Source organism: Schistocerca gregaria, chromosome 8 (assembly GCF_023897955.1).
Source record: "Schistocerca gregaria isolate iqSchGreg1 chromosome 8, iqSchGreg1.2, whole genome shotgun sequence".
NCBI lineage: Eukaryota > Metazoa > Arthropoda > Insecta > Orthoptera > Acrididae > Schistocerca > Schistocerca gregaria.
Genome location: NC_064927.1, coordinates 103,542,115 through 103,565,830, shown reverse-complemented (window position 1 = coordinate 103,565,830; position 23,716 = coordinate 103,542,115). Strand labels below are relative to the sequence as shown.

Below are 23,716 nucleotides of genomic sequence, written 5' to 3'. Positions count from 1 at the left end.
CCTGAAAGAAAGGATACTGTGGAGACATGGCTTAGCCACAGCCTGGGGGATGTTTCCAGAATGAGATTTTCACTCTGCAGCGGAGTGTGCGCTGATATGAAACTTCCTGGCAGATTAAAACTGTGTGCCCGACCGAGACTCGAACTCGGGACCTTTGCCTTTCGCGGGCAAGTGCTCTACCAACTGAGCTACCGAAGCACGACTCACGCCCGGTACTCACAGCTTTACTTCTGCCAGTATCCGTCTCCTACCTTCCAAACTTTACAGAAGCTCTTCTGGCAAACATGCAGAACTAGCACTCCTGAAAGAAAGGATACTGTGGAGACATGGCTTAGCCACAGCCTGGGGGATGTTTCCAGAATGAGATTTTCACTCTGCAGCGGAGTGTGCGCTGATATGAAACTTCCTGGCAGATTAAAACTGTGCGCCCGACCGAGACTCGAACTCGGGACCTTTGCCTTTCGCGGGCAAGTGCTCTACCAACTGAGCTACCGAAGCACGACTCACGCCCGGTACTCACAGCTTTACTTCTGCCAGTATCCGTCTCCTACCTTCCAAACTTTACAGAAGCTCTTCTGGCAAACATGCAGAACTAGCACTCCTGAAAGAAAGGATACTGTGGAGACATGGCTTAGCCACAGCCTGGGGGATGTTTCCAGAATGAGCTGTGAGTACCGGGCGTGAGTCGTGCTTCGGTAGCTCAGTTGGTAGAGCACTTGCCCGCGAAAGGCAAAGGTCCCGAGTTCGAGTCTCGGTCGGGCACACAGTTTTAATCTGCCAGGAAGTTTCATATCAGCGCACACTCCGCTGCAGAGTGAAAATCTCATTCTGGAAACATCCCCCAGGCTGTGGCTAAGCCATGTCTCCACAGTATCCTTTCTTTCAGGAGTGCTAGTTCTGCATGTTTGCCAGAAGAGCTTCTGTAAAGTTTGGAAGGTAGGAGACGGATACTGGCAGAAGTAAAGCTGTGAGTACCGGGCGTGAGTCGTGCTTCGGTAGCTCAGTTGGTAGAGCACTTGCCCGCGAAAGGCAAAGGTCCCGAGTTCGAGTCTCGGTCGGGCACACAGTTTTAATCTGCCAGGAAGTTTCATATCAGCGCACACTCCGCTGCAGAGTGAAAATCTCATTCTGGAAACATCCCCCAGGCTGTGGCTAAGCCATGTCTCCACAGTATCCTTTCTTTCAGGAGTGCTAGTTCTGCATGTTTGCCAGAAGAGCTTCTGTAAAGTTTGGAAGGTAGGAGACGGATACTGGCAGAAGTAAAGCTGTGAGTACCGGGCGTGAGTCGTGCTTCGGTAGCTCAGTTGGTAGAGCACTTGCCCGCGAAAGGCAAAGGTCCCGAGTTCGAGTCTCGGTCGGGCACACAGTTTTAATCTGCCAGGAAGTTTCATATCAGCGCACACTCCGCTGCAGAGTGAAAATCTCATTCTGGAAACATCCCCCAGGCTGTGGCTAAGCCATGTCTCCACAGTATCCTTTCTTTCAGGAGTGCTAGTTCTGCATGTTTGCCAGAAGAGCTTCTGTAAAGTTTGGAAGGTAGGAGACGGATACTGGCAGAAGTAAAGCTGTGAGTACCGGGCGTGAGTCGTGCTTCGGTAGCTCAGTTGGTAGAGCACTTGCCCGCGAAAGGCAAAGGTCCCGAGTTCGAGTCTCGGTCGGGCACACAGTTTTAATCTGCCAGGAAGTTTCATCTTTAAAGCTATTTAATAAACTACCAGAGTCAGTTAAAACTCTGGAAATGAAAAAATTTAAGATATTGGTAAGAACTTTATTAATTCAAAATTGTTTTTATACAATGGAACATTTCTGTGAGCATAATTTCTAACATAGGTTAATTATTTGTGTATTTATTGTCATTGTTGTTTGTACATTCATTGACATTGCTTATATAAGCTTTACATCCCTGTAAATGGTTTGTTTTTGGGCAATATAAATAAATCAAATCAATCAATTTAATGTCTTCACTACTTTTTGTAGGTGAATTGTTTTTAAGGTATGTTTTACCTTCCAGCAGGACCTTATTAATATGGCAATGCTTGCACATAGTTTGCTTTCTCCTCTTCTATTTAAGTAAGAACCATGATGTATGAAGTGCCCTCTGCGCAATATAGCATTCACATCCAAGACACTGACATTTGAGTACACACCTTCGCCTGAAAGAATTACAACTACATCATCTAACTTGTTTACATCCTTGATCACATTCCCAAACAATGCATTTGGTTTGATCATTGCAGACACACTGAACTGTGTCTCCAGAGTTTCCCTTAAAATTGAAGCACAATGTCTGCCTTGAGCATCTGACAACAGTAGACTCTTTTTTGGTCCATTAACATTATGTTTCACATTATCCCTGATTTCATAATTAATATTTACACTTCTGTCCACAATGTTACTGTCACATAATTTCAATACAGATCCATGATTATCAGTCACAATTTTAAATACTTTTGAGACGATGTCCTTGTCTACACTTTTTTTGGTCATTAATGAAATGAATTTTTCAGTACTTCAACATACAGCCTTTTCTTGTGTATTATATTGGGAAGATGAATTTTTCAGGCCTAACACCGTTTGTTTGCTTTGTAGACTCTCCTCTAACACTAAACTGTTCACATTATGCCTAGTTGCAGAAATATTATTTTTGTCCTCTGTTTGAAGAACTTCAAATCTGTTGCTTGTCCTTCTAATTGATGAACAATCTTTTGAAATGCCTTTCACTGTTTTAAATGTCTTTTTAGGCACCATATATTGTTTTGGTTTCACCACAGTTTGTTTAACACAACATTGATCTTCCCAATAGGTTTAGAACAAAGTGTACGGCTATAGATAGATGCTGAATGAAATGTGTTTGGCCATCAAGAGAGCACTGCATGATGACTTCAGTGACTACTGTAGAAAAGTATTGTCAAATGATATTTTGCAGAACCCAAAGAAATTCCAATTGTATGTAAAGCTTGTTAATGGTACCAAAGTAGGTGTGCAGTCCGTAGCAAATGAGACAGGAACTGAAATTGCATCAGAGCAAAATCTGAAATGCTTAATGCCATTTTCAAATTTTCCTCTTTAAAAAAAAATCCAGGATAATTGCCCCAATTTAATCCTTGTAGCACTGAAAAGAGAAACAGCAGAAATCTTTAAAATTGAAAAAAGCTCCAGGACCTGATGGAATCCCTGTAAGGTTCTATACTGAATTTGCGGCTGAGTTAGCCCCTCTTCTATCTGTAATCTACAGTAGATCTCTCAAGCAAAAACCCATGCACAGTTCTTGGAAATATGCACAGGTCACACCTGCCTACAAGAAATGTAGAACTGATCCACAAAACTACCAACCAATATCCGTGATATTGATTTGTTGTACAATCTTAGAGCATATTCCGATCTCAAACATAATGAGGAATCCTGCCCACCGCCATGGATTCTGAAAAAATCGATCATGTGAAACTCAACTTTTCTCATATGACATCCTGATAGCTTTGGACCAAGACAATCAGGTAGAGACAGTATTTCTTGATTCCTGAAATGCATTTGACTCGGTACCACATCTTCACTTATTGTCAAAAGTACAATCATATGGGGTATCGAATGAAATTTGTGATTGGACTGAGAACTTTTTGGTAGTGAGAATGCAGAATGTTGTTTTGGATGGAGAGTCATCATCAGTTGTGTTAGTACCTTAAGATGTGCCCCAGGGAAATGTGTTGAGATCCTTGCTGTTCATGTTGTATATTAATGACCTCGGAGACAATATTAATAGTAACCTTAGATTTGTTTGCAGATGATACAGTTATCTACGATTAAGTACTGTCTGAAAGAAGCTACATAAAAAGTCTGTCAGATCTCGATAAGATTTCAAAGTGTTGCAAAGATCAGCAACTTCCTTTAAATGTCCATAAATGTAAAACTGTGCACTTCATAAAACGAAGAAATTTAGTATCCAGTGACTATAATATCAACATGTCACTGTTGGAATCGGCCAACTCATACGAATACCTGAATGTAACACTTTGTGGCAATATGAAATGGAATGATCACAGAGATGCAGTCATGGGTAAAGCAGGTGGTAGATTTCAGGTTATTGGTAGAATACTGGGAAAGTATAATCAGTCTACAAAGGAGACTGCTTAAAAATCACCCGTGCGACTACTTCTAAAATACTAATCAAGTGTGCAAGACCTGTACCAAATAGCACTAACAGTGGATATTGAATGTATACAGAGAAGAGCAGTAAAAATCGTCACAAGTCTGTCTGGTCCACAGGAGAGTGTCACAGAGATACTGCGAGAACTCAACTGGAAGACTCTTGAAGATAGACATAAACTATACTGAGAAAGTCTATAGACAAAGTTTCAAGAACCAGCTTTAAATGATTACTCTAGGAAAATACTACAATCTGCTATGTATCCCTTGCATAGGGTTCGTGAGAATAAGATTAGAATAATTACTGCACACATAGAGGCATTCAAACAACCATTCTTCCCGCACTCCATACATGAATGGACACGAAGAAATCCTAATAACTGGTCCAGTGGGACGTACCCTCTGCTCGCCATGTTTTGCAGAGTATTTAGATATTAGCAACCTATAAGCTCAAATGTAGTTGGAGTTAAAGAACTGTACCCTGTCCGTTCATTACTTGTTACCTTTACTCAGTTCCCAAGATCTTTTTCCCTCTTCAACCTACCTAGTTCGAATATAATCCAATTCGGTTTTGCGTCTAGCAGTGCAGTATTTGTTGATATTCGTATATTCTGTTGGTGTGGGTTTCTTGCGTTGATCACATTGGTTGCTAATGTCTGTATTCGCTATATTGTAAACACGCCTAGTGGAAAATACACGCTCCCAAACAAAGTTCGTGGGCCGTAATATTACTCATGAAAACCAAGCTGACACTTGGCGGTGGCTGACCGGAACGAGCGTAAAGGCATTTCCCATTTACTATCGCTACCATCAGCCACCGCGCCGACGTCAGCTTAGTTTGCGCGAGTAATAAACGAACTAGTGATAACAGAAACGATATATAGCGAGTACACAGCTCCCAATACACACGATTAAAATCAAGAAATCCAAGTATGATGAATAAACACGCACCTCTTATTTGTTGCAGATGCAATGCAAAACACACACCTTCTTTACACAAGAGCAATAGCACTTGGATTATGTATTATATGACGCGTATCTCGAAAAATGCAATAACGATTTGGATGAATTTTTGTATTTAGACTGGTTTTTGCTTTTTGAGTTCACCTACATAGTTCCATTCTTTCGTAAAAAGTCACTTTTACAATATATACATCCTACATAGTTCCATTCGTAAAAATGCTATTTCACATTTTTTTTATAACGCCATCTCGTAAAACTTTGTTACTACGTATTGAATGTAGTTAAGGTTTTGGTTTTTATGTTTATCTGTATATAGGTGTCTTTCCTTACAGCACGCTAAGTTTGCTGTGTGGGAGGGCTGTCAGCTGCGTTATGAATTGCAAGGGTGATGTGGACTTGGAAAGACATCTTAGCACAGAAAAACATAGGATGATATGAGCCAAACCACGTTTGCCTCACTGCTAGACTTTAGTAAACAGTCGTCTGTAGTTAGATCGTTCAAGCCACACAACCAAACTGGCACACCACGTAATTTTGCACCACCTTTCACACAAATCGACTCCTCTTTCCTGGCATACTAAAGTACAACAATAGATGCAATCAAATCAAACGTGACCTTTCAGCAATTAAGGCATTGCACGTATAAATCGAGAATCACACTTGTAACGTCATATGCATGTTTACTCATAAATAAACTATTTCTGGTATATCTTATCATGACACAGTTTGATTCTAAACCCATTTACAATTTCAGACATGTCCTGCCATCTGTATGAGGAAGATGTAGAACTTTTTGCATTCCCTAAGAATCGTGCCATCGCAGACTAGAATGAATCGTGAACGAATCGTAGGAATGAAATCGGGAAAAAGAATCGTGTTACCGAACTCTAGAACGTAGGATGCCAACGCTCCTCGTCCTTCTTACAGTCTTTTGTCTGGGAGGCAGACAGCGTCATTTCGTTGCTAAGCGACCGCAGGAAGCCAGCCCATGACTGAAAGTGCACGAGCAGGCAGCATGAGCAACGTTTCAAAACTAATGCGCGTATCTCAGGACTGAAGATTACAACAACAATCTGACATGCAACAGTGAATGTATCACGTGTAACCGGTGCTGTCATCTCTCATTGTTTAATAAGTCTAGTTTGTAGTTCTTGCTGATTTTAGTGTTTGTTCGCTCCTGTTTCATTTCAAACCGTGTCCAGTGCGACGAGTGGTAGAAACGAAAAATGTGAAGAGTGAAGCGGAGGAACATAGCCTGCTGCATAGTCAGGACCGGGAACTCAAGTGATATCTGAGGGAGTATTATGAAAAAGAGAATGCAAAAGATTGTCACATCCTAATTCCTGATGATCAAGACCCAGAGGAAGCAGCAGCTTTGAAAGTACCGGTAAGCAAAAATACTGTTATGACGGTAGGGAAAGTTCTTGTTTGTGTACGCTCTCACCGGTTACTAAAATAGTGTGACAGCAGCCTATATGCTACTCGTGGCGTAATTGGGTAGAGGGTGAGGTCTCTCCTGCTCGTTCTTTAGTTTAAATTGGGCATTTGTCAGGTACAGTGGGATTTTGAAGTCGCTATCAATTTTCTGTTTGTATCCGTTGGTGAATATTTTCTTTTAATACGTCAATTTTCGAGGTAAGTGTTATTTATGCATGAACGCCATAATACGTTAAGGAAAACTTAATTTCGTTCGTTGAGTCTGAAACAGTCAGCCTGCTCCTGGAAACTTGTTTTGAAATTTATACGGATTTGTCCACATAATAATCGTTAAAATTACTTCATGCCACTTCAAATATGCCTGACTAACAAAGTTTGGGCTGGTTCGGAGACGTGATACACTAATTTCTTTATTAAATGGTTGGCATTGGCAAGAGTGTTTTTCGTACGTATTTTTAAATAGTTTCACCGGTTTGAATAAACATCTAAATTTGATTGGGTTATTATCTACTTCAATTTCATGTCGATAATATAAGCATTCAGTTGTTTGTTATACATTGTATCTGTTTCAGATTCATGACAATCATAGCTTTTGTATTTTGGACTTAATTTCTGTTTGATAGTAGCAGAAGTCGGGAGTCTGATTGCAACTAATCATTTGCATGTATGTTTATGTCGTTACTAGAACACTACGATTTATATACTAGCCTAATGTTGAGCAACAGCCGCGCCATTTCTCCTTCCTGGACAGTAAAGGGTAATTATTCTCACTGATCTCCTTACGAAAGATCTCTAAAAGTACTCAAATTTGGTAAAAGTATTTCGCACGCCTCCGTATTTTCACAGTTTAGTTGTGATATATCTGAATTTACATTGCAGTTTCATTTCCTATGATTAAAGGGGCGTTTAAATATATGTAAACGTTAGGACGGGGTGCTGGTAAATCTGCTACCACAGTCGTTTGCCATTCACGTTATTTGGTTTTGCCAATGCAACCAGATTATGACCTTACAACCTAGACGTTGGGATCCGCCAGATATCGGCCTGTAATCACTATCAAGATGTGGAAGGCAGGGGGAGAAGGTAGGTGTGCATCATATTGAAGCCCAAATCATCTACGTTTGCTTTCCTTACTTTTACAAATATTTGTACAAACCTATTTCTTTGTTACTGATTTTTTGCCAACTGACTATAATGACCTGTAATTTTGCGTTGCAAAGCTCATCAACTAGACCGAAAAAATTGATGAGCTTCCTGACATTGTCCTCACTTTCAGTGCACCCCCTCCCCTTCCACCACACACAGTGTATGTGCACATGTGTGTTGTTAGTTAGCTGTGGAGAACATTGCCTGGAGGTTCAGCAACAATTTGCCTTATTTGTGTTAGTATACCTGTTGAGCATTCTATACCCCCTCCTTCCTGTTCCCCTCCCCAAACCCCACACACACTGTTTGCTGAGTGGTTATCTATACTCCCTGCATTATTTGTACTCCACACAGAATTTTTACATCTTTGTATCAGTCTGAAATTGTATTTAGTGCTTCAACAAACAGGTATTGTCTACTCTGTGGTGTATTATAATTTGATATGTTATATTTCATTACATGTTTTGTGCTATGGATTGCTAATATAAGATGATAGATGCTTATTTATGAGAAACACTTCCATTTCCATTTAGATAATCTCCTGTTACTAGGCTTGATAGCATCATGTAGCGAGACTTTATTTCAATCTTGACTGACTACTGACAAATTAAAGTTTCTTGGTGTAATTGATATAAAGATAATATTCACAGTAATATAACATGCACCCAGTAGAAAATGGACTGTGATTGGGATAGTTAAACATTTTGCCTTACAGTAAATGGATCATTCATTCTAAATAGTTTGTGTGTACTCATAGAGAATTATTTTTGTTACATAAGTGATAAATTACTCTAGCATTATGTCGGGATCTGACAAAGTGTTATGAACCATCATTCCACAATGTTAAGAGCTACTAACATGTAACACTGCCATCTATTCCGAGACTTCTTATTTATTGTGTGGTGCAGAAGTGGAAAAATGTTACTATAATGCAAAACTGGGAAAATATTTAATTCCTGATTGACAGATTACATTCACATTTTATTGCGAGGAAAAGGTAAATGGTACTGAAACAGTGATTTATTGTTGAGACACGAAATGCTGACATTTATCAGTAACTAAATCCTTCTCTGATTATGTATAACGGTCTCTACTGCTGCTTGCCAAATGTGTGTAGTTCTATAAATTGGCATGATAACAGATGTCTTGTAATGCTTGGGATCACGAGCACAATAGTGTGAGGGGAAGGTTTGTAATTGATCACATGGTTTCGCTGCATATTGAGTACTTGATAGTCACCATCTCAACAATTGTTTGTTTATTTTACCAATAGAGGTTTTTCGTACAATAACAGGACTTCCATACCAAAAGAAAGGAGGTCGCACTGGAACTCATGAGAATTACAGTCTAAAAGGAGAAGCATCATTAGAATGTTATTTAGGATTATTATTATTATTATTCTTTCTTTTCTCAGACGTTATGTCTGGTCTAAAGTAGAAAGTGATGCGGACCTTGATCAAGTGTGACTTCCTTTTAACTGTACGGTATATGTTACATTGCATTTAAGAACTATCGGGTAATTGAACATGTCAATAATTACAGATTTCTGTAGTTGTATATATAAGTTTGGATGTAGCTGTATTGCCTTGATGTACTGGTTGATATTGTGTGGTATGACTCCTGTAGTTGATGGTATAATGTCAAGTTTATCCTGATGCCACATGTCCTTGACTTCCTCAGCCAGTTGGATGTATTTTACAATTTTTTTATCCTTTTTTCTTTTGTATATTTGTTGTATTGAGTATGGATATTTCGATTAGTTGTGTTAATTTCTTCTTTTTATGGGTGAGTATGATGTCAGGTTTGTTATGTGGTTGTATTTTATCTTTTACAATGGATCTGTTCCAGTATAATTTGTATTCATCATTCTCCAGTACATTTTGTGGTGTATACTTGTCTGTGGGAATATGTTGTTTAATTAGTTTATTTTGCATGGCAAGTTGTTGATGTATTATTTTTGCTGCATTGTCATGTCTTCTGGGGTATTCTATATTTGCTAGTATTGTACATCCGCTTGTGATGTGATCTACTGTTTCTATTTGTTGTGTGCAAAGTCAGCATTTATCTGTTGTGGTATTGGGGTCTTTAATAATATGCTTGCTGTAATATCTGGTGTTTATTGTTTGATCCTGTATTGCAATCATGAATCCTTCCGTCTCACTGTATATATTGCCTTTTCTTAGCCATGTGTTGGATGCATCTTGATCTATGTGTGGCTGTGTTAGATGATACGGGTGCTTGCCATATAGTGTTTTCTTTTTCCAATATACTTTCTTCGTATCTGTTGATGTCATGTGATGTAAAGGGTTGTAGAAGTGGTTATGAAATTGCAATGGTGTAGCCGATGTATTTATATGAGTGATTGCTTTATGTATTTTGCTAGTTTCTGCTCGTTCTATAAAGAATTTTCTTAAATGGTCTACCTGTCCATAATGTAGGTTTTTATGTCGATAAATCCCCTTCCTCCTTCCTTTCTGCTTAATGTGAATCTTTCTGTTGCTGAATGTATGTGATGTATTCTATATTTGTGGCATTGTGATCATGTAAGTGTATTGAGTGCTTCTAGGTCTGTGTTACTCCATTTCACTACTCCAAATGAGTATTGCATAAGTATTTATAGCTTTTGTTCTGTTTCTTGCTGGCAGTTCTGTTTTCAGTATTTTTGTTAGTCTTTGTCTTTATTTTTCTTTTAGTTCTTCTTTAATATTTGTATTATCTATTCCTATTTTTTGTCTGTTTCCTAGATATTTATAGGCATCTGTTTTTTCCATTGCTTCTATGCAGTCACTGTGGTTATCCAATATGTAATCTTCTTGTTTAGTGTGTTTTCCCTTGACTATGCTATTTTTCTTACATTTGTCTGTTCCAAAAGCCATATTTATATCATTGCTGAATACTCCTGTTATCTTTAGTAATTGGTTGATTTGTTGCTGCCAGTAGTTTTAGATCATCCATGTATAGCAAATGTGTTGTTTTGTGTGGGTATGTTCCAGTAATATTATATCCATAATTTGTATTATTTAGCATGTTGGATAGTGGGTTCAGAGCAAGGCAGAACCAGACAGGACTTAATGAGTCTCCTTGGTATATTCCACGCTTAATCTGTATTGGCTGTGATGTGATATTATTTGAATTTGTTTGGATATTAAGTGTGGTTTTCCAATTTTTCATTACTATGTTTAGGAACTGTATTAATTTAGGATCTACTTTGCCTATTTCCAATTCTGTAGTAACCATGAGTGGGGTACACTATCAAAAGCTTTTCGGTAATCAATGTATGCGTAGTGTAGTGGCGTTTGTTTAGTTTTATCTTGATATGTCAGCTCGGCATCTATTATCAGTTGCTCTTTACATCCTTGTACTCCTTTGCAGCACCCTTTTCGTTCTTAATTTATAATTTTGTTCTGTGTTGTAGGTGTCATTAATTTCTGGGTAATGACTGAAGTTAATATTTTGTATATTGTTGGTAGGCATGTTATGGGGCGGTATTTAGCTGGGTTTGCTGTGTCTGCTTGATCTTTAGGTTTCAGATAAGTTATTCCATGTATAAGTGTATCAGGGAATGTGAATGGGTCTGCAATGTAATTGTTAAATAATTTAGTTAGATGTGAATGTGTTGAGATGAACTTCTGTAGCCAGAAATGTGCTATTTTATCATTTCCAAGGGCTTTCCAGTTGTACGTAGAATAATTGCTTTGGTGACTTCATGTTGCAAAATTATCACTTCAGGCATTTGTGGTGTCTGTTTCTGCTTCTATCCACTGTGCATGCCTGTTATGTTGTACCGGGTTTGACCATATGTTGCTCCAAAAGTGTTCCATTATTATTATTATTATATGGAATTGCACTAACTAGATCCCGTACTGTAAAAGTCAGTGTGCAGTTCAGAGCTGAGATTTGTTTGTTCTCGTCTGCTGTTATAAAGCATCATCCCATGAGGTGAGACTTGTTTTCTGATATTTGACGTGGCCCTCCAAGCTCCAGATCTGACTCTGATTAAGGGTTTGGGTGGTCCATGCTTCATGCCCTGATGGGAGACTTTCAGGTGGGCAGGTGGGGCCAACTAACGAGTTAGTGAGCTGGGAGCGTGTTGTCGTCCAGTATATTAGACTCTGTGATGATGGTGGGGGGTGGGGGGAGAGCATGCAGGCGTTAAGTGAAGCATACAGTGGTGTGCCTGGCAAATGTCTGGTCATTTGGTATCCTTGTAATGGTCGTGCCTGCTGGTTAGTGTCTCACTTGTTGAGAAATTTTATAATGGTGTTCTTTTTAAAAGATGTCATCGTCACCATCGACTGCAGAAATTATTTATTTTGACAACTGTAATTTCGACCTTACGGCCGTTATGAATGCTGCAAAAGCTAAAAAAATTAAAAAAAAATCAGTATGTGGAATAATAGCACATATGTCATCTGTCTTGAAAGACTTTCAGTAGCCTGGATGCTAAAGAAAGGAGCAGTAATATTACTTATCCATTTATTTGGATATACTTTGTAATAGGGCTGTTGATAAAATATCATTACATTGATATGTGTCTGAAAAACAGTGTGGCGAAATTTTTTTCACTGATACATTGAAGTGGCAATATCGAGTACCAATATTTTTATCTTGTGTAATATTTTTTTGCTATATTCGATAAGTACTTGAAATTGTAGGAGAACACAATTTTACTTTCACTGTTTGGAGTTGTCCTTCTGCTTTTTGAGTTTTCATCACATTCAGTCTTTCTCTTTGGCTGTGAATAATAATGGATAACATGATTTCCGATGTGAAGAAATAGCGCACCAGTTGCATTAAAAAACAACTTTAACTTGTGTGGTTTTTCTTCAGATTGACATTCTGCAAAAGCAGTTGCTGAAAATGAACAAAAATCTAAATGACAAGATTGGCCTTCGGGTGGATGCAGACTGCTGGGGGGAAACATTGACATAACCGGCACTCAGTCCTGTCAACACAAAGTACTGTGTTACTGTGCAATTTTGACACTACAGCCACTAATTTACTGGTTTTAGGAGAAATGAAGAAACAGGGAGGTCAACACAGTGTTCCAGACAAATCTGATGAGTGATGAAACTGAAGGATGGACCCATTGTATACCTATTATTGTCCCACTCGCAGTTAAGATTGTTAGCAATGTGGTTATTGCCAAGCATAAACGTGCAGCCTTTTTCATTCGATTCTTGCCCCAATTCTAATAATAAATCATTACTTGAATATACATCTCTAAAACAGGCACTATATTTACACTGTGTAGCTGATATTATTATAGGCTGGTATGTCAATATTTTTTTCTGTCAATACGTTGATATTGTTTCGATAGATTGAGCGCTGATAATGATAGTTTTTTGAATATTGATACATTGGATTCCCGATATTTTTGAAAATAGTGACAGCCCTACTTTATAATGGATGAACATCACAAAAAACATGAATCCCGTGTATAGCCCTGTTCACACATGAGCTGGTTTAGTATAACAACCGAAAACCAAGTACAATAAATTGAGACAAAAATATGTGATGAGATGTTACCCACTAATTGAACAACATTTGCTTGTACCACTGTCTCATATGGGAAATTTACTGCAAATATGCAAAAAAAAGGGTGTTAATGTAGTCTTACAATTCAATGGTCCTAAGAATTTTAGTGAGAAAGGGCTATTTGAGTTGAAATAGTAAAACCGGTTACACAGTCCACATCTACATACATACTCCGCAAGCCACCACAAGGGGAATGGTAGAGGGTACCTTGTACCACCACTAGTAATTTTCTTTCCTGTTCCACTCACGAATAGAGCGATAAAGACCGTCTATATGCCTTCATAAGAGCCTTAATATTTCTTATCTTCTCTTAATATCTTCATGGCAAAATATATGAGGGTAGACCCAAAAGTAAGGTCTCCTATTTTTTTGTAAGTAAATAGACATGTTTAGTTCTCCGGTGGTTAAATCAGTTTACAGCTTGGCCTTTTAGCTGTTTTTCGACATAATCACCATTTCTGTTGATGCATTTTTCTAGATGGTGTGGCAGTTTTGTACGCCCGTGTCATACCAGCTCGCCGCCATGCTGTTCAGAAAGTTATGAACCTCTTATTTCATCTCGTCGTCGGAGCTGAATTGCTTTCCGGCCAAATGTTCTTTTAACTTAGGGAACAGGTGACAGTCACGAATATAGGATGGGTGGGTGATTATGTTCCACTGAAACTTTTACAGGAGAGCAACGGTTTGCCGAGCGATGTGTGGGCGAGCGTTGTCATGGAGAACGTGTACGCCCTTGCTCATCATTCCTCTTCTCCAGTTCTGAATTGCTCTGTCTGCATTAATTGTGTTCCCAGCGATTTAGCTCTGATAACGAGGTGAAAGAAGAGGTTCATAACAGCATGGCGGCGAGCTGATAAAGCATGGGCGTACAGAAACTGCCACAACGTCTAGAAAAATGCATTGACAGAAATGTTGATAATGTCGAAAAATAGCTAAATATTCAAGCTGTAAACTGATGTAAACCATTGTAAAAATAAACAGGTCTATGGACCCATAAAAAAAATTGGAGACCTTACTTTTGGGATTACCCTCGTACATTGGTGGCAGGAGAATCATTTTGCACTGGCATGACAGTTCTGTAAATTTTTCCAATAGTGTTCCACGAAAAGAATATTGTTTTCCCTCCAGGAATTCGCATTTGACTTCATGAAGCATTTCTCTGTAATACTCACATGTTGGTCTAACACCACAACTCTGAATTGCTTTGATGTCTTCCTTAAATCCTACGTTGTGGGGATACCCAACACTTGAATGGTACTAAAGAATGGATCACTCTATTATTTTATATGTGGTCTCCTTTACAGATAAACCACTCTTTCCTAAAATTCCTGAAGTCAACAAGATTGCCTTAGCTATGACCCCCTTTGCATTCTCGTTTTATTTCATTTAACCTTCCAGCAGCCCCCCTGTGGGTCCGGGGTAAGAATAGGCCCGAGGTATTCCTGCCTGTCGTAAGAGGCGACTAAAAGGATTCCCACCCCCTCAAGGGGGTAGTATGCGCCTGCGTCCGGAGACGGACGGTTCCACGACCTATATTTGTGGTCATTTTGGTTTTTCGCTTATTCTGGTTTCTTCCTTACTCTGTTTAGTTCCTTTCTTTGTCATTCTCCCTCTCACTGTCTTCCTTACTTTTTTACCTTGCCTTCTTCTCCTTGCCCTCTTCTCCTTGCCTTCTTGTCTCCACCTCAGCGTTTGAGACAGTCTGTTCTTTCTCTTCCTCTCTCCCTTTTTTTCCTATTCTTCTTTTCTCCCTGTGCATGCCTGAAGGCCAACCCACGCGTTCATACGCATAGCCGGTGACAGGGTAACGCGTAATTCCCCACCCCGGATAGACAAGTAAGGCACGCACGTACCCCCTGGTAAAGGCCAGGCCCAGGGAGGGGTGATTGCCTGAGCTGACACCTTCCGACCATGCCGATTGGTCCCTCCATCTGCCTCAGCTGACACCTTCCGACCATGCCGATTGGTCCCTCCGTCTGTTTCTCGGAAGGTGTGACCTGAGGTGTAAACATTCACCTAAGGCGGGAGTGCACTCTGTGAGGGTCCCCACAAGGAAGGAGCGTGCCATTGGAGACGCTGGTAATCATGGGGGATTCCTTCGCAATGGATTTCTCTTCTTCTTCTTTCTCGACTTCTGCCCAAAAACGGAAAATTGACCAGCCACCAGTGACAAAAGTACTACCGCCTGCCCCACAGTTCCTTGTAGTTTCTAGATTTGAGGACGGAAAGGATTTTTCATCTGTCAACCCTTCCGTTATTCAGAAGGACGTAGATGCCATAGCCGGATCTGTCAAGTCTTGTACCAGGATGTGTAACGGTACCTTGTTGTTAGAAACTGAGACCGCCTTTCAGGCACAAAAACTGCTTCGGGTCACACTCCTGTACACGTTCCCTGTCTGGATGGAGGTTCACCGCATTTTGAATTCGTCGCGTGGTTTGGTATATACTAGATCACTCGACGGATTGACTGACGAGGAGATTCAGTCTTTCCTGGCTGAGCAGGATGTGACCACTGACCATAGGGTCATGAAAAAGGTCAACAATGACCTTGTACCAACCCGGACACTTTTCTTGACCCTTGATAGTGTTCAGCTGCCGTCGCACATCAAAGCGTGCTATGAGGTTATTTCTGTTCACCCCTATGTCCTGACACCTACGTGCTGCTACCAGTGTCAGCGTTTTAATCACACTCGCCAGTCTTGTTCTAATGCGGCTAAATGTGTCACTTGTGGCAGAGACGCCCATGAGGGTGACTGTCCACCTCCGTCTCCTCGTTGCGTGAGCTGTCAGGGTGACCATGCAGCGTCCTCCTGCGACTGTCCCATTTACAAGGATGAACGCTGTATAAAGGAAATTCAGATCAAAGAGAAAGTGTCCACCTTGGCTGCTCGCAAGCTATTTGCTAGTAGGAAGCCCACGCTGTTCCCAGCGGGGAAATACAGTACTGTGCTCGCCTTTCCTCGGACTACCAGGGAGGTGTCGATGCAGACATGCGATCTGACCTTTAGCAGTACCGTCGTCCGTTCGTCCAGTGCTAAGATTGCCCAGTCAGTGTCTCCTCTTTCTCCCGTCACCCCTAAGACACAAGCACCTTCATCAGCTTCTGCCAAGACTAAGACGCAGAAGTCAGATGCACGGGCCTTAAAGAAGGAACCGTCCTGTGCAGACTTCCTACGTACCTCAAATTCCCAGCCATCGACCAGTACTTCGACTAAATGACCTTCCAAGAAGGCTCATAGGAACCAAAGTTCTCCTCCTCCGCCACAGCGCATTTCTTCTCCTGCGCCACCCAGCGGTTCTTGCCCCAGGCAGTCATCTGTTTCGCTTGGGGCCACACCGCTGGTAGCCGAACATCTGGCTGTTCACCGGCGGAGAAAGCTTCCCCTCCCGGCCATCTTAACAAGATGTCTGACGAACCTATTGAACCAGTGGATGATGACTCTCCACCTATTGATAGCGGCGGCAGTGCTTGCTCAAAGCCAGGCCCGCAGCGGCCTTCGAGGTGACCCATGCTTGCTTCCCCTTTCTCTTTTTCTTCTCCTGATGGCACTTCTTCATTGGAATACTCGCGGCATTCGCTCCAACCGAGAGGACTTAAAGTTGCTGTTACGCTTGCACTGACCACTCATCATAGCCCTCCAGGTAACTAAGCTACGCCCATGCGATCAAATTGACTTGGCACACTATGTCTCTGTGTGTTTTGACCTACCCCCTGTGGCAGGTATTCCGACTCGTGGAGGGGTAATGTTGCTGGTCCGGGATGATATTTACTATGATCCCATCACATTGCACACCGGCCTGCAGGCAGTTGCTGACCGAATTACTCTACCCACTTTTACATTTTCCATTTGTGCTGTTTACACTCCATCCTTGTCTGCCATTACAGGGCAGACATGATGCAAATTATTGCTCAGCTACCTGCACCATTTTTGTTGACTGGAGACTTCAATGCCCACCATCTCCTTTGGGGCTCTCCAGCATCCTGCCCAAGAGGCTCCCTGTTAGCAGACCTTTTCAACCACCTCAATCTTGTCTGCCCCAATACTGGCGTCCCTACTCTTCTTTCGGACACAACTCACACCTACTTCCATTTAGACCTCTCCATATGTACTATCCAACTTGCACGCCAGTTTGAGTGGTACGCACTTCCTGATACGTATTCAAGCGACCACTTCCCTTGTGTTATCCATCTCCTGCATCATACCCCTTGCCGTGCTCAACTAGTTAGAACATCTCCAAAGCAGACTGAGGACTCTTCTCTTCCATGGCGACCTTTCAGCATTAAATCTTCGCAAGCTGCGATAGTCAGGTCGCACACCTCACGGAAGTCATTCTCACTGCTGCTGAATATTCCATCCTTCACACTACTTCTTCTCCACGTCGCGTACCGGTCCCACGGTGGACCGCAGCATGTAGAGTCTCTTCATGTGCTCATCGATGTGCTTTACGCACCTTTAAACGCCACCCTACGAGGGCGAATTGTATCAATTATAAACGTTTACGTGTACAGCGTCGTCGTGGCTGAAGAACCTTTCTCCTGCGGGTAAAGGTTTTCTTCTTCATACTTATAATCGCATCTGGATTGAGGGTCATGTTCCCACATGGGGACGCGAATCTATTGTTGTCCCGATTCCTAAGCCGGGAAAGGACAAGCACTTGCCTTCCAGTTATTGACCGCTCTCCCTCACCAGCTGTGTCTGTAAGGTGATGGAACGAATGGTTAACTCTCGTTTTGTTTGGCTGCTCGAATCTCGACGCCTACTTACCAATGCACAATGTGGATTTTGTAGACGCTGCTCTGTTGTTGACGATCTGGTTACCTTGTCAACCCTCATTATGAATAACTTCTTGTGGAAGCACCTGACCGTGGCTGTTTTCTTTGATTTGAAGAAGGCTTAAGACACCCGTTGAAGGGCGGGCATTCTCCGCACCATGCATACAAGGCCCTTCACGGTCGCCTCCCTCTTTTTATTCGTGCCTTTTTAATGGATAGACAGTTCAGGGTACGTGTAGGTTCTGTCCTGTCCGATGCCTTTCACCAGGAGAATGGGGTGCCACAGGGCTCAGTTTTGAGCTCTCTTCACCATAGCAATCAATCCAATAATGGATTGCCTGCGAACTGAGGTATCAGGCTCCCTTTTCATGGACGATTTTACCATCTATTGCAGCATGTAGCGCACATGTTTCCTTGAGCGCTGTCTTCAGCATTGTCTTTACGCCTGGAGTGTCGCCAGTGGCTTCCATTTTTCTGCCGAGAAGATGGTCTGTATTAACTTCTGGTGCTACAAAGAGTTTCTCCCACTCTCCGTACGACTCGTTTCTGTTGCTCTCCCGTTCGTGGAGACGACAAAATTTTTAGGTATTACATTTGACAGGGAACTTAGCTGGTCTCCACATGTGTCATATTTGGCTGCCCGTTGTATCCGTTCTCTAAATGTCCTCCGTGTTCTCAGCGGTATGTCGTGGGGAGTGGATCGAACAGTCCTACTTCGCCTATATCGGTCGATCATCCGCTCAAAGCTGGATAATGGGAGCTTCGTATAGTCCTCTACACGGCCGTCCATCTTACGCTGCCTCAACTCTATACAACATCGGGGGTTACGTCTTGCGATCGGAGCGTTCTATACTAGTCCCGTCGAGAGTCTTCATGCTGAAGCCAGTGAATTGCCACTAACCTACCGGTGCAATACACTGCTTTGTCGGTATGCCTGTCGGCTGTTGTCAATGCCCGACCACTTGTCTTATCGTTCCTTTTTTGACGACTGTCTCGACCGTCAATACGGGTTGTATGTATCTGCCCTGCTACCCCCTGGAGTTCACTCTTGTCGCCTCCTCAGCACCTTGATGTTTCACTCCCTGCAACCATTTGAGTGAGCGCGAGCCAAATGCCACCTTTGCTCCAGGCTCAGGTTCGCGTTCGCCTTGACCTCAGCTTACTCCCAAAGGAGGTTACCCCAGCTTCGGTGTACTGCTCCCGGTTTGTCAGACTTCGTTCAAAGTTCATTAATATGATCTTCATTTATACAGATGGCCTAAGACCAATGACGGTGTCAGGTGTTCTTTTGTTGTTGGGGCACACAGTTTCAAATACCAGCTCCATGGACATTGTTCGGTCTTCACAGCTGAGCTATTTGCCCTCTACCAGGCTGCTCTTTACATCTGCCACCACCGACATTCTGCTTATGTCATCTGCTCTGATTCACTGAGTGCCATCCAGAGCCTCAGTGATCCATATCCGGTTCACCCTTTCGTGCACCAGATCCAACGCTCTCTTCAGCAGCTGGCGGACGACAGTTCTCTGGTTACGTTTATGTGGGTTCCTGTCCATGTCGGTATCCCTGGGAACGAAGCTGCAGATGCCGCAGCCAAGGCTGCGGTCCTCCAGCCTCTGACAGCTTCTTGTTGTGTCCTTTCATCTGATTATAGCAGGGTCATTTGTCAGCGCATTTTATCGCTGTGGCATGCCGATTGGGCTACACTTACGGACAACTAGCTTCGGGCCTTGAAACCTCTTCCCACGGCTTGGACGACCTCTTCACGCCGTTCTTTGCAGGAGGAGGTTGTGTTGGTCCGGTTACGAATTGGACACTGCCGCTTCAGCCATCGCCATCTGCTGACGGCTGCGCTGGCGCATTTCTGCTCATGTCGTTTAATGAACAAAGTAAGAGCATAAGGACTATCAGATCAATTGTGTGATTGGATTGAGGAGTTCCTAGATAACAGAACGCAGCATGTCATTCTCAATGGAAAGAAGTCTTCCGAAGTAAGAGTGATTTCAGGTGTGCCGCAGGGGAGTGTCATAGGACTGTTGCTATTCACAATATACATAAATGACCTGGTGGATGACATCGGAAGTTCACAGAGGCTTTTTGCAGATGATGCTGTGGTGTATCGAGAGGTTGCAACAATGGAAAATTGTACTGAAATGCAGGAGGATCTGCAGCGAATCGACACATGGTGCACGGATTGGCAATTGAATCTCAATGTAGACAAGTGTAATGTGCTGAGAATACATAGAAAGATAGATCCCTTATCATTTAGCTACAAAATAGCAGGTCAGCAACTGGAAGCAGTTAATTCCATAAATTATCTGGGAGTACGCATTAGGAGTGATTTAAAATGGAATGATCATATAAAGTTGCTCAGCAGTGTGGGATCCGCACCAGATAGGGTTGAGAGAAGAGAGAGAGAAGATCCAACGGAGTATAGCGCGCTTCGTTACAGGATCATTTAGTAATCGCGAAAGCGTTATGGAGATGATAGATAAACTCCAGTGGAAGACTCTGCAGGAGAGACGCTCAATAGCTCGGTACGGACTTTTGTTAAAGTTTCGAGAATATACCTTCACCGAAGAGTCAAGCAGTATATTGCTCCCTCCTACGTATATCTCGCGAAGAGAGACCATGAGGATAAAATCAGAGAGATTAGAGCCCACACAGAAGCATACCGGCAATCCTTCTTTCCACAAACAATATGAGACTGGAATAGAAGGGAGAACCGATAAAGGTACTCAGGGTACCCTCTGTCACACACTGGATGATCCAGGAGTAGCTGCTCGCGTTCTTCGTTTTATCCACTTGACAAACCTGTCTAAGGACATTTGATAATGCTGATTCCTTTTTTTTTTTTTTTTTTTTAAATCCTTTGCCTGTTAATATGTATTTTATAGTGTTGTCCCTTTTAGTTGCTGTTTTAACCTTGTGCCTAGCAGTGTATTCCTAACTTAGTCTGGGTGCTAATGACCATTGTAGTTGTGTGCGCTCTGGAAAAAAAAAAAAAAACCTTTCCAGCTGTGTGCTTAGATACTTCTCGATGTGACTGTGTCGAGCAGCACACCTAGTGCCCTGTTCAATCATTGCAGGATTGCTTTTCTGCATTCACTTGCATTAACTTACATTTTCAACATCTAGAGCAATCTCCCTCTCAACACACATCTAGAAAGCTAGTGTCACTTAAATATTTATTGAATGTGGGGGTTCTAATCTGCCTATCTGGTATGCTCTTTAAATCTCACCGAATATCCTCCCAGTTTGCTCAATATAAAATTTTGACCATTTTACACAGTCAGTATCTCGCAAACTGGGTTGGTTTTACCAGTATTTTCTTATTGTTTTCTAGTGTATTGTTTGTATGAAAACTGGTGCCTACGTTAGTTTTCTTGATCACGTGTGTGACTTGGTCTGAAACTGCGTCTAATGAGTGTAAATTTGGTGTATCTAGTCCTTTTGCACTTGACATTACAACCTGGACTGTCCATTGTTTGTACTTACAATCATCTCTTTATAATGTAATTCCACCAGTTATATCTACATTCTCTTTTCAACTTGCCACTCATAGACGTGTGACTACTCCTTCTGTGAAATCATTATTGTTAATCAGTTCTTGCAAGATTGCAAGTGGAAGATTGCTAAGCCTCTGTATCGTTGAATTGAAATAGGCCCGCTTGTGGAGTTTTGGATGACAGGACTCATTACTGATTGATGATGGGCTTACAAAATATTCCAAATTGATGTTGGCTTTTAATGTTTGAAATGTGCAAGTCCAGGAAATGTATATTTGTATTATCATCTATTTCTTTTATACATGTTAGTATGCAAGTTATGGAGTTGGTCATGTGTTGTGTCGATTTTGGTAATAGATTCTTTGAAAAGTACCAATATATTAGCTGCATATTGGTTGTATTACCAAATTCTCTTGTTGTTTGTTGAAAATTGGTGAAAGTGTTGCTAAAGTTTTTATAGAAATAATGGCCAATGTTCCTGCCAGGCAGTTGCCCGTCGCAAGACTGTCTTGTTTTGTATACATGGCACTGTGGAATGTTAAGTACTAAGGGGAGTGGCTAATTCTAATAATACATTATTCTTTATTACCTCTGTGGTCTTCTTTACTGAGACATGTGAATATATATTACAATATCAAATGAAACGTATGCCTCTTATGAGATGTAAACAGTATACTGTTTCTCAAATTATGAGACTGTATGAGCAGACTGTCAGGTTTTACTAATCCCAGAGACAGGGCTATCCATACAGTTTCCAATCAGATGAATTGGGGTGTCTTTGTGTATCTTAGGTTGTACTCATGACTTTAGTGCACTTCATGTTTATACAGCCTGTCGTTGCTATCGTTAAAAAGAAAGTTATTAAGTTTTTCTTTGTGCTATTGTTATAGTTTTTAGTGGGGTATTAGCCTGTTTTACTAATTGTAGTGTTATCAAACAATTGCAAAACTTTCATCATACTCAACTTCAACCGTAATAACAATGTTACCTTATCTGTTTTAAGAAAAATTGCATTGTGGTCAAAGTTTCTCATTGACACCTTTAATAGTCAAAGGGATGTCAGGTATTGTATAGTGTACATGTTTTTGCCTACCTAGTTACTGCTACACAATTTTGGATGTTTTATACATTATTAGTTTTTTCTTCAAATGGTAATTCAACTGTCAGATTCTTAATGACAGTAGTCTGAAGATAATAGAGTAGGAGTTGTGAAGCAGATACAAAATATTTATTATACACGGTGAGATACAGCAATGTATAGTGGAAATGATTCCTCGTCTAGTGTTACATTACTTGTTTCAGATTTTGACAGTGATTGAATTTTCACAACAAATTTCATAAAGGAATAAATGTGTTGCAAGAGGGTGGTCAATATGACAAACTTTTTAAATAATTATCTGTAAGAGCTCTTAAAGTGTACACTATGTATTATCCTTATTACACACTTTGACACAATGAATACGTCTTCTGGTGAGGTGTCCTAGAATACAATGTAGTATCATAAGAATCAGTAAATCGAACAGGGAAGACGAAGGAGAAAAAGGAAAGAAAAAAATACTAAATTTTTGCGTTTTCACATCTAAAGTCTGTGATGTGCCTTATTTATCTCATTACTGTCTGCCACATCTAACTTTTGTTTTTTCTTTGTCCCTTATCATTGCTATTGTTTTCCGTGTTTGCCTGTGGAGAACGAACTGATTTCTTATCTTATTAGTGTAACTTACTTTTGATGTCTTTTTATAGCACTACATTTCAAATGCTTCAATTCTTTTCTTTCCTGGTTTTCTTACAGCCCGTGATAATTTGGCTGTGCTGTTCTGCTTTAAAGTTAACCCTTCATTTGTTCATCATGTGTTATTTTTCTTCCAAGGTAGCAGAATTCCTTAACTTAGTCTATTTTGAGGTCCCCAATTTTGTTGAGTTTGTTGCTAATCTCATGTCTGTTGCTAACTGCTTTCATCTTTCTTTAGTTTACTCTCAGTCCATAATCTGTTCTCGTTAGACTGTCCATTACATGTAACACATCCTGCAATTTTGTCATTGATTTCCTTTCATCTTGAATTTTTATCCTTCTATTAAATATTTCTTATATTTTCATCATTGCTTCTTCAGTGTATAGGTTGAAAATTAGGATCAAAAAACTACATCCCCTGTGTTTACACCCCTTTTTAATCTGAGCATTCATTCTTAGTTTTCAGTTCTCATTGTTCC

At 41.0% G+C, this 23,716-nt stretch overlaps 1 long non-coding RNA gene and 1 other non-coding gene across 2 annotated transcripts in view; one reads left to right on the top strand and one right to left on the bottom strand.

The window, feature by feature from the left end:
* Positions 1–423: 423 nt before the first annotated feature.
* Positions 424–498, bottom strand: Trnas-cga (transfer RNA serine (anticodon CGA)). The gene has a single exon. It is a non-coding gene; the product is annotated as a tRNA-Ser (tRNA).
* A 5,607-nt stretch (positions 499–6,105) lies between these two features.
* Positions 6,106–23,716, top strand: part of LOC126284744 (uncharacterized) — a 270,459-nt gene continuing 252,848 nt past the window's right edge. The window contains exon 1 of the long non-coding RNA XR_007551547.1: positions 6,106–6,490. This is a non-coding gene — a long non-coding RNA (uncharacterized LOC126284744). The remainder of the gene's footprint in view (positions 6,491–23,716) is intronic.